Here is an 11,734-nt window from a genome sequence, read left to right as displayed (position 1 = left end):
ATAAGACACAGAAAATGGAGATTGTGGAAACATGTATGTGTAAAAAGAATAGTTCACTTGAAACTTGTTGCATTTTATTTTAATTCTCAAAATTATGAGGTAATGCTTGGGCATGGCTTATTCTTCAATAGCAAATACTGCACATCTATCTATTTTTTATGACACAGCTATTTGAATTATAACACCTCTATTATTTTGGCTCCCCACACAGAGGAGAATATAAACTGCCTCTGTTTCTGCAGCTCAGAGCTCTCCAACCATCCCCCTCCCACATTTTAAGATTAATTAAAGGGAACCTTAAACTCAAACACATCTCAAAAAAATCCAAATAGAGATCTCGTCTTTAAGATGAAAAAGAGGATTAGAACTGGAGGAAACTGAAGTTATTTTGGTGTTTTATAAATAATCTTCCAATTTCCTATCACTTGCCTCTTCATCTCTTGTGGGGTTACTGCTGGATTCTGCTACTCTTTTTTTCCAGACTTTCTGCTTTCTGTGGTGATCAGCCACAGGAGTGGAAAAGAAGCTGGAAAGATGAAAGGAGCTACAGACTCCTAAAGAAGGCATAAGAAATTTCTAGGGATGCAGGTAGGAGCAGGGTGTGCAGTTCAGCTGGGGGAAAGCTAATTTGCCATCTAGTCCCCATAGGAACCAGGCAGAGCTAAGAACAGAGCAGGTAGGACATCTGACTTCTGATGAGGAAAGTAAAGGACACAATTTTTGTATCAAATCCTGAAATGTTCAACCTCTTTGGCTAGGAATTAAAGTATATAGCAGGTAATCTGAAAGGGGGTTGTGTAGTGTTGTTTCTACAGTGTTGATCTCCAGTGATGCATCTGTTGCTCTACTTGGGGTCTTGGCAAAATGAAGAAATGCTGAATAAAGTTTATTTCCTCTGTGGCCAGATTTTACCAGTGTAAAAACATGTCCTTTTATTACCATCTGTTCTAAAAGGATACCTTCCTGCTTGGAAAAAGTTACATGTTTTTCTTGTTTTCAATGTATTTCATTAGTTTTAAAATGAAACTTTAAAATACAGCTTTATTTACGGTCTGGGCTGTAAGAACACGAACACCATCTACCTTTCACGGTGGGGGGGAGGGGGGTGGAATGTGGAGATGCAGAAGTATCAAGAAAACCCCAGGACCATGCTGTAGATCAGGATGCAAACCCCATGTTCTCTGCATAACCCAAGAAGCATCACCTTTTTTGGGGACACTTAAAATTTTGTTGAATTGGCCAAGGAAAATATTTATGTTCAAAATCTCCTTATCTAACAGGTGTGACTGGACGTGATTTAGCACAGGGTCTTTACTAAGTTAGGAAAAGAAAGACAAACCATGTGGTATCTGGTAAGTAAACTGCAATAAGATGAAAATATTTCATTCAAACCTAAAAACAAAACAGAGAGCTTGACCTTAGAATGAGTTATGGTGGCAAAACACTACTGTGGAATGAGATGAGATGGGGCTCTAAACTCAGAGTCCCTACTAAAGTGTCTGTCAGTTTAAGGAAAATTGAATCCTGTAAGTGGTCCTGTAAGTATCTGTACTGTTTTCTTCTGTGAAAACTTCTCATTCCTAAGTCCTGCTTCTCCTTCCCTTTTTTCCCTGGAAGAACGATGGATTCTGTTGGTGGTGATTGTACTTTGCGTTTCCCAAGTTCCATGTTTCTGGATGGGTGTAGCACGGATTTCACAAGATTTTCGATTAAGGGCCTGTGAGCAGATGCCAGCATGTGTGTAAGCACTGCTGTAGCTTTTCTCCTCCTCTCATATATTACCTTGCAGCATCTGAATACAGAGGAAATTAGAGATTCAGATTTGTACTTCTCAAAGAAAAAAAAAAAAAAAAAAAAAAAGGAGAAAAGAAAAAGAAAAAAGAAAAAGAAAGGGGGAAGGATCCCACCAAAATTGCTTTGTGATTCACTGTGGGGTCATGACCCCATCCCGCTGAGACTTCTGTTCCAAAGTAGTAACTTGGTAGCTGGAGTTTTTTAAAGTGGTTGTTGACTGGCTTAGCTGTAAGAAAATCACATTTCCCTGAAACTCTTAGGGATGCTTTAAATGGGTGGATTATCCAGCTGCCTGATTAGAAGTTTGGGTTATGTAAACACCGAGTGTTTAGATTTAGGCTTTTCAGTTGAAGTCCAGGCAGCTGTTTGCACTTAACTCCATCAAGAAGCCCAGTTAATCAAAGAGCAGGAAGGATTTTTTTTTTTACCTTCTTAAACCTGTGTCATTATTTCTGCTGTCCAAACCTTTTGGAGCTGGGCTTGTTGCAATGTAGAACAATGTCTTTTGGATGTTCTGCTGAAGAAACAGGAAGAATGGATGGGGTTTGGGTTAGTGAGATGTTGGTGCCTTGTGGATTTTTCCCTTTTGCTATGACATAATCATTTTTCCATTAGTTGAAGTCAAACTTGACTTTTTGAGTCTTGGAGAGCTGCTCAGAAGAGAAGGTGGAGGCAGATCCACCTCAAGGCTCTGGCTCTGTCCTACACATGTAGCAATTCCAACCATGAGGATCTATGGAACCTGTTTACACTGGATTTATTTTAGTGCATTCTTGACAGTGTGAATAGGTAGCAGAGTAAGCAACTAGCTTAACACTTCAGGATCCAAGCAATGAAAGAGTCTTTGTATAACAAAGACACAGAGCCTTTCTTCTCCAGGAAAAGAAAAAAAAGGGAATAAGGAAAAAAAAAATCTAAAAAGTTTGGTTTATTTTTCTGTGTTCTGTTTTATCCACTACCATTTTGGAAATTTAAAATTTCAGGAGAAGAAAACCCCTCAAAACTCTTTGTAAAGCAGCTTCTCTCAGTGGTTCTCTCTTTACATTCCTCTTCTGATTGTTGCAATTATAACTTTATTAATTGTTGATTTCTATTTTTGACATTTTTCTTTATTTTCTAAATCTAGGGGTAGCCAGATGAAACAGGGAGCACTTTAATGTGCATCTATAGCTTGCATACTTGTGATTAGCTGAAATTAATTTCTGATTACTTGACATAAGTAAGATTTGCTGCCTTTTCTGTATACTAACAGTTGCACTGTGTGCTACCAAAACCTTAATATATAATATAGTACAAATTTTTAAAGTACTAAACCAAGTTTGGCAGTGAGAAGCAAAGCATATTAAAATATTTTTTCTAAAACCATCTTCTCCACATCTTTGAAATTGCCAGCTACTGTATATTCTGACCATTGACAGTATTACCAGGGAGCTCTGGTGATGCTGTTAACACACAAGTGATGCTCCTGAAGCCATCAAGGGCCCAACTGTGATTTTTTATTTTTTCACCCAGAGAACTGTGGTTTCATAGGGCAGGCATTTCCCTGTCAGTTTATTGGATAATAAATCCAAGACCCATAATCCAGCCTGAATTACTAATCAGTGTCATATTGTAATTATAGAAAATATATATTCAAGAATGTTTTTGCTAAATATTGATTTGCTTTTAATTATAAAATAAACCTTAATTTGTATTTTATAATGTACTCGTCTTTCCCTGTAATTACAGCTAATGTTTATGATGTTAACAAAAAAAAAACTGTGTCAAATAATCCTGGAGAAACCCTAATTTCTGTCACCGTGTGGTGCCTGGGGACACATCTGTTCCTGTAAGAACTGGAATAAAAACCCCACAAACAATAAGCATATGGAAATGCAATAGGCAGCAAAGGACTCTGGTGAAAAATTGGTTTGTCTGTGCTGACATTTCATTGTGTCACTTGATACTGAGCTATTGATCAATATTTGCAGACAATTTAAAGCAATCAGATCGTCCTGTCAGGAAGACCAGACAGTTGAATGATCCTTTATGTTTTCCTTCACTAGGGGCAAGACTATTTAGAAGGGCCTGGAGTGGCAGGACAAGAGGGAATTGATTCAAGAGAATAGGTTTAAATTGGATATTAGGGAAAAAATCTTCCCTATGAGGGTGGGAAGGCACTGGAACCAGAGAAGCTGTGGCTGCCCCATCCCTGGAAGTGTTCAGGGCCAGGCTGGATGTGCCTTGGAGCCGCCTCGTCTGGTGGGAAGTGTCCCTGCCCATGGCAGCGGTCTTGGAACAAGATGACCTTTGACGTCCCCTTCCAACACAAACCATTCTGTGATTCTGACACTGCCTAGTGTCTTGGAAATGCTTCCACCTTCTACCCACCAGGCCACTTTATGTCACCATTGCTCCACGTACAAAACATGTTTGAAGCAGTGTTAATTAAGCAGCAGACTAGGATGCACTTTCCAGTTTGTTATAGACCTCAACCTCCCAGAAATGAGAACTCAGAATTGTCCTTGCATGGCTCATTTTTGTTGGGAACATCTCTCTCTGTTGTTTAACAGCCAGGTGACTCTGATTTCCAAATGCAGGAGATGCCTGGTCATGTGGGTCCTCTGTGTCATTATTTCCTTTCAGGCTGTACTCCCTAGGCTTTAGCTGGAAGTAGATGGGCTGAGGAATGATCTCATTGACATTCTCTCCTTTCTCTCCAACTTTTGGGACAGCTGCTTAGCAGCCACCCAGTGGGGAATGGTAGCAAGCATTCTCTGCAGGCAGGCTGTGGCCAATAAGTAATGTCATGCTTGCCAAGATAAGGGTAATAAAATCTCATGCTTGAGGGCATAAGACAACCATTGCAGAAGTCAAGCTGGAGTCTCTCCCCAGATGTGCTCTAGCAGTACACAGCTACCTCAGCCAACAGTGCTTGTGAGTCTCCCACAGAGCACCAAGGAAGGGCCCTTCACACAGTCTGTTCCCCATTTCTGCACCTTGCATCTTCCATGTAGCTGTTCTAGTGCTTACTTGTGCACAAAAGTAAAGTTGGAAAAGCTGGAAGTTAGTCAGAACCTCACCTTGATGTCAGCTATGCTGTGGCTCTGTGCTGGTATCTATTTACCATGGACATTTTGGGTTTTCCTACTTCCCTTGGGACACATGGCTACACTGAAGTGATTTCTGCAAAATTCCTGCTGTTGTGATGCAGATGGAAGTGAGTTTAAACCAGCTGTGAGTATTTCCACCTCTGTTCTAAGCTCTGCTTTACATCCAGGCTTGGTAGAAAACAAATGTGTGCCAGAGAGAAAGTCTAGAGGTTTAAATCATCAGCTGGTATAAATGAGCATCATTCCATTGACTTCAGTGCAGTGACACTGGCCTCTGCCAGCTCAGGAGTCTCTGTGGTGGGCAGAGAAACTGAAGAAAAGCAACTGTGAGTCGTGTTTGTTCATTTGGTTTAGTTTGGGAAGTAATGAGTATTTTCTTGAACAACTTGAGTCCAGAAAGGGTCTTGAGTGCCCACATCCTCTGGTTGGGAGCATGGGCTCCCTGAGAGTGCCCTGGGAGCTGGGCAGAGGAAGTGCCCAGCCTGGCCTTTTGCAAAATGCCTCTTTCCATGGGCATTGGGAGGCAGGAGCCTAGGGGGAATAAGGTGTTTTAGTGGCCTTTTGATAAAAGAAATGGATGTGAAATGGTGCTTCCCTTTTAGACATGACACTCTGAGGTCTGGTGAATGCTGTGTTTGCACAGTGAATCAGATTCATCACAGAATTACTGAACAGCAGTGATGAAGTAAAGTGGAAATAAAGGAGTAAAGGAGATTTTCTAATTATGATTCAGTAGAAAAATATACAGTGGTTGATGACCCACTTCTGTAACTCTTCTTTCAGTGTGTGTGGTGCAGCAGTGCAGTTCAGCGTCCTAAACTCTAATACGGAATACCTGCGTATTAGATTGGACTGGGTTTTCCCAGTTCTCTTCCTGTAGTAAGAGAACAGCTATGTGAACTTTGAATTTTCCTCTTCTGAAGAGAGAGGTGCTGCCATGCCCCATCTACATGACAGACTGCAGTGGGAATTGGGAATCAGTTGCTAGGGAATCAGTTGGAAGTTCTCAACCCTGAGCAGCTGATCTTTCTCTCCTAAACATTGTTGTATTTTATTAGCTGATTCACCTGCCACATTCATTGATTATGCTCAGTTTTTGGGATAAGTACCTGTATCAATGGTAAAATTGTTTAGACCAATTAGACTAAAATAATTAGGATTATGCAAAGATTATGCCTTTTTTTTTTTTACACTACGAGTATTGAATCCTTATATAGTCCAATACTGAAACACACATAGGGGATATACTATTGTGAAAGTTTGGTCAGACAAGTGTGGCCCAGCATTTTCTTACAGGGATTACCTGTTTCTGTTAAATACCACTCTAGTGTTTCAAACCCAAGAAGTAAAGGACTGGGGTACTACAAGATGCTCAGCTCCTGAAATCTCCCAGAGTTAAGGTGATCAAGTGTTTTCATTATTCAGTTGTTCAACCTGCCTAGTCCTTTCAGTCTCCTCTCTTTAGCTGTAGAAAAAAGAAACATGGCTCTGTTTTAAAGTAGTTATTTTTCAGTAAAATCACCCACACCAATAAACCCAAGAAAGCTGATTCAGTGTCAAGTGTCCACGCCATTTTGCCAAGGTACACCGTGCCATGTATTTATTCTGGAGGGGCCTGCTAATAGCAAATAATTCCATCCCCTCATTTTATCAATGGCAAGGCTCAGAAGATAACCTGCTGTTAGCAGAGGAGCCTTGGAGAAGGAGGTAGCCCAGGGTGCTCAGGATATAAAGATGTGTGTGTTAGTGCAGGGGAGCAGCCAGCTCTTTGCACTGCTCGCTTACCTTGCGTTTTCAGCACCTCAGCTTGGCCCTGATTGCCTCCAATTCTGACAGCCAATTCCTGACCTTTCACTCTCTTATGATCACTGCTGGTTTGTGCAAGAAACTCAGTCTCCTTTCTTGTCCAAGACTTTTAAGCAAATACTGTTGTTAATATGATTGCCTCTGCAGTATTGGCTTCTAGGAACCAAGAAAAATCTCACATCACCACTGTGTACAGTTACATCATCTCAGCATCAGAGCTGCCAACTCTCACTCTTTGCTGGAGAGTCATTATTTCTGCTTTAAAGAGATGGAGTGACCTCATGAGCTTCTGAAGAAAGCCCACAGCTGCCTGCCTGCCATACTGACAGAATAAAGTGGTCAGATGGGACTTGGGTTGATTAATGCTTCAATACAGAAGCACCTGTGCTCACGGCAAGAGATCAGGTCCTCTCCACTGAAGCAGTTCCTAAATCTGAGCTACTCTTCTGTGTCCTTTTAAAGTGGTAGGCTGAGAATGGAAAAGAATAACTGTTGTTCACAGCTAATCTGAAATGTGTTGGGATTTCAAAAAAAAGAAATCTGGCATCAGTTCAAGCTTCATTTTTAACTGAAACAAATCTAAATGTAATTGAAAACAAGAATGTGCATAGAAATTACCAACCTGATTCTTATTTACACTACAGACTCTTTGCACCTCTCCAGCAATATGAAAGGTCTTGGAGCATGGTTCAGTTATTTTTACACTTCCATGATGGGCGTGTTTGTTGACATGGAGCTCAGAAATATTTATAGGAGTGCAGGATTTGCCTTTCAGAGCAGTGGAAAGTCCGCACTGCGCGACTGCTGGGCACTGTCCTTTGACTTATTTAGGGTATCCAGTTGGACTGTTGAGGGGAAAATTAGGGTCTGGAATATGATTGGTCAGAGGTTCAATAATGAAATGTGAAGTGCCTCATCAGCAGGTCATTTTTGTGAATCAAGTAGGCTTTGGTTGTTGGCTGGAAGCAAAGTGGCCTTTCAAGCCCAGGTAAAAGCAAATGGTCTCTGGGCTGTGTCCTCGGCCAGATGATCTCATCCCAACTGGCAGCATTTGACAGCCCCACCCTTGTTTGATGCTGTAGCTTTCACTGAGCAACCTAAAGGTGCTACAAGATAATGAAGTACCCTCATGTCCTTACCAGAGAAGACCTGCAGGTCAAGGTACTCAGCATCCTGAGTGGGACAGTGCATGGAAAAGCTTCCTTTGCTGTTGCCTTTTCTATGCCCATTCCGAGGACTAACAGGCACCACGAGGCTCCTGGGTGACTGAATGCTTCTGCTGAAAGCTTCAAATTGGCTTAATCTTTACTAAAGGAATGGTAGAAAATGGAGATGCAAATGAGAAAGTGAAGGAGTGGTCAGGGAGAAACACAGTCATCATGAAGCCAGCAGGAAAAGAAGGGATTGATTATGTAGCTGCAAGAGGGCCCTGCCAACCTGCAGTGCAAGGGGAAGAACCCGAGCTGGTGACAGCCCTTTCCTGGGGCCTGTGTGTAAGGGAGGTGCTTTATGCACAGGGATTTTCCTTCTCCTGCTGTGCCAGTCCTGCTCTGCAGCCAAGACTGTGGTTCTGCCATGGCCCAGGTTCCTTCAGTCAGCTGCCTCCCACTGCCTGGATCACAAACAATTCCTCAGTGTTCCGATTATAATAGAATAAACCAGGCCTGCATCTGCCATTTCTTTTTTCATGTTTTATCTGTTGTCATGGACTTTCTTAACGCATGAACTCCAGGATTTACAGGAGAATTTAACTTTCCAGTTTTAAATGAATGTAGAGAAAACCTGGAAACCACCAGCTGTTCTAAAACTTACTCAGAATGAAATAAAAAGACACAAAGTCAATGTCTTAAAAAGTCCTGAGCACTATTTGAGGAATGCTGGAGAGGAAAAAAGATGGAGATGTTCAGATTATTGCCAACATAAAGTACTTGACGCTGTTATGCAACATCGAACACAGCAGAGCCTTGCTCAAGTGTTTTTTCATGTTTTCACTTCACTTTTCTCCTGCAGCACCAGTATTTGAATTCATGCATCACAGAGGAGGTCAAAAGCAAGAACAAGTTCATACCTTCTGGCCAAGCCAAGAATGTTTTCGAGCTCTCCCCTCTGCAAAGGAGCCAAACCACTAACAAATCACAGCTTCAAAAATGTTTGACTAATGCAACAGTTTTGTGAATCAATATTAAAAATAGACCTCAAGAATTGGACTTTAAAAATATTAATCCTGCTGCCCCGAATTTCCTATCACTCTTAGATGTTTTATTAAATTTTGATATGACATGTATTTTCCTGAATTGGAATTTGTCCTTAAATTACTTATGAACAATGAACTCTTTCAAGAAAAATAACTGCTTCCTTATCACAAGAATTAATGCTGTGGTTTTTCTAAGTGAGTTTCCACAGCTTATCAAATCCTTTCGTTCCTCTTAGTTGGAGGGGAACTGAAAAATGTCTATCAGTTAATTCTCTTCAATTTCATGATTTTAAATCAGCTAATATTCCACATTTTACTTTGTTCAAAGTGGCTACAGGCCACCATTCATTCTTGTTCTCCCTTGTAATATCTTTAACCCAGAGAAACTCAATCTCTTTTTTTCACTCATTTTCCAGCTGCTTTGACTACGGAACCGTATTAACACCAGGCCATGTGTACCTATGTTCTTTTGCAGACAGTTTGGCTCTGCAGGATCCCAGTGTGGTTGTGTTTGCCACTGAAGCACTGCCACCTGTGGGTGAATCCCATCCCTGATTACCCACAGCAGGGGGAGCGGGAGGGGAAGATTCTGAGAAAGTGATAAAAATGTCTGTTCTGCACCATTTCAAAGCTCAGTCATGCTTACTTGGGAGTGTCACGTTAGTTTTGTGTGCAAAAGGGACATTTCAACCCTTTGGCCCTCAGGCTGATGCTGCATTAGTGCTAATAAGATTAGTTCAAGCTATAGCTAATGAAAGAGTAGTGTAGCAGACTGTCTAGATGGAAGGTGCCACCAGTGGCCTTGGCTTCTGGCATGCCTTGAAGGTCAGAGCTTGAGGGCCTTTTCACAGGGACACGGCACATTACATGTGTTCCTGGTGGTACCTTGCAGCAGACAGAGCTTGGATCTGGGACCTTGTCGCAGGAGCTCCAGTGCTGGTAAAAAGAGAAATGGTTCTTGAACACTTGATCCAAACCCAATGGCAATCAACAGAACTTTGAATCTTTTCTTTGGTGAGCTCTGGAAGTTCTCCCAAGCCCTGATTCCCAAATAACATTAAATTTCCTGAATTCAAACCAGCCCCAGAGTTTAATCAAATAAACCATTTGATCCCATAAGAAATCTGGAAGTGTGGTGTGAGATGCAGACCTGCCCTGCTTGGCACTGGTAGTGTTGAAGACAAATCCCAGAGCATGGTCCATGTTCACTGCTGGATGAAATACGAGTGGATTTCAAAGGCTCTTCCTATCAGGATTCAGAGAGGAGGATGAGCAAGGGATGAGTGTGAAACAGGCAGAGCTTTGATAGACGGGAGACATCAGTGTGTAACAGCTCAAGGAACAGCACTGGTCATGCCGAGCCTTGCTTTTAAAGGCACATAGTTTCATTTGTGAGGCCACGGTTTCTTGGTGATGGGAAGAATGGTTGATTAGAGGAATATGAAAATCTGATTATGAGTCACCTAATTTTGAATATGTCTGTATTTAAATTCTGTGAAATCCTTGGGCGTGTCAATGACTACAAGAAAATCACCATGTGAAGTTTAGGTGAACTGCACAATTTCTAGTTCAGTATTACGGCTTGGTGTTCCCCGAGGGTCCGTCTGGCCCCCGGGGCAGCAGCCGCCGTAGCTGTCCAGGATAGCACTGTGCTGATGAGGCGCAGCCTGCCTGGGCCCCTCAGCTAGCTCCGATCTGCTGGCTACCTTGCAAGCACTTGTGGAGTGATTTCAGCTCTTAGTGATTTCAGCTCTGTGCTTGCAAAGTGCCTCGGCAGACGCAGGGAAGGAGAGAGGTGAAGGCTGTGTGGAGTTCTGTGGAGATGTCTTCATTGGCAGCTTCTGCAAAGGGTTCCAGTGACAGCTCTTCCGTCTGAACTGGGCAATGGTATGGGTTTATATAGGCTGTTGAGGGATCAGGATTTGTCCTATGGCTGAGGTCGAGGAGAATACGACCTATAGCCTTACAGAGAGATAACAGGGGTCTGATGTGCGGAAGAGGGGTAGCTCTGTTCCACTCATCATGACTCTGCATTTCTTATCTTAGGCTAGTGACTGCCATGGAGGCCTTGCAGGGACTCTGACTGCTACAGTTCAGGTAATCATTTAAGCACAATTTCATTGGCTTCAGGAACTCTAAAAATATATCCAAAAGTAGTTGTTTCTTCTACTGGAGCTAACAGCTGTGAATCGTAGCAACTTTGTCATTATATATTGTTCATTATTTTTGGGACCCTGAGAAATACAGGTATGTCATCAAAGTGAATATGTATAGTTCCATACAATAATATGTTCTTTGTACTTTCATTTATGCAAAAAATCTTGTTTTTCCTTAATCCTGTTGAAGTATGTGCCTGAATAAGATATCATTTGTAAAGCTGAAAGTAGGTATCTACAGCAAGTATTTAAAAAGAAAAATTGGATTTCCTAATTTGTATAAAAAGGAAACCCATTAAAAGGGTAAAAAGGATAATGCTCAGATTATTTTTCAAACAATGCACAACTTGCATAATCCCATTATGAACAGTATACATTTCACAGTCCATCTGGTAGACAATAAACTTTGGGTCTCTGTGGGCTTGAAATGCTGGGTATTGTACTGCTAAAAAGAAAAGCTCTGCACATATGGCGTTGGGTGGAAAAGCAGTCACAGCATGTCTCACCCAACATCCATTATGTTTGTTAGTTTTATGCTTTCTGCAAAATAATGGGTATTTAGTAACTGCTAAGCAGACATGTGAGTACTCAGTACCTGCTGCTGAAGTGGCAGGATCTTGCCATGCTGGACTGCCACAAAGGCACTATATAGAACATCAGGCTAATGAATTTGCTCTTCCTGGAGTTGTCTG

The sequence above is a fragment of the Vidua chalybeata genome, chromosome 3, assembly GCF_026979565.1.
Source record: "Vidua chalybeata isolate OUT-0048 chromosome 3, bVidCha1 merged haplotype, whole genome shotgun sequence".
NCBI lineage: Eukaryota > Metazoa > Chordata > Aves > Passeriformes > Viduidae > Vidua > Vidua chalybeata.
Note: the sequence above shows the minus strand (reverse complement) of the source record.